At 66.1% G+C, this 372-nt stretch overlaps 1 protein-coding gene across 1 annotated transcript in view; it reads right to left on the reverse strand.

Annotated features, from left to right (window-relative positions):
* LOC104497951 (Na(+)/H(+) exchange regulatory cofactor NHE-RF2-like) overlaps positions 1–372 on the reverse strand; it is a gene marked incomplete at its 5' end in the record, with an annotated part of 8043 nt that overhangs the window by 3642 nt on the left and 4029 nt on the right. The gene's annotated exons all lie outside the window — the stretch shown is intronic.

The following is a 372-nucleotide window of genomic DNA, read 5'->3' on the forward strand; positions in this document are numbered from 1 at the left end:
CAGCTCAGCAGGTTGGGGAGTGGACAGGCAGCTTTCTCTGCCAGGAAAACGAGACACCCCTGTGATCGCCGCGGTGTGAAACGGATTGGGCTCCACGATTTCATGATGCACCCTCAGGCTCCTCTGCTGGAGCAAAGAGCATCAGGGTGTTTGCGGCACGGTGCTGCTCCCCAGACCCTGGGGTCCACCCGCCTTGACACCAGACAGCCCGTCTGCCGCGGTGTGGGTGCTGCAGCAGGCCACGGAGGAGCCCAAGGAAGGGCCAGCAGAGAGGCTGCCCAGCCCCAGCCAGAGCGACTGGTCCCACCTCAGCATCCCTCCGTGAGCGCGTGGCTCGCCCAGCTCCCCCCCGACCCCAACCCCACCTGCCTC

The sequence above is a fragment of the Buceros rhinoceros genome, unplaced genomic scaffold (genome assembly GCF_000710305.1).
Source record: "Buceros rhinoceros silvestris isolate BGI_N320 unplaced genomic scaffold, ASM71030v1 scaffold31548, whole genome shotgun sequence".
Taxonomy (NCBI): domain Eukaryota; kingdom Metazoa; phylum Chordata; class Aves; order Bucerotiformes; family Bucerotidae; genus Buceros; species Buceros rhinoceros.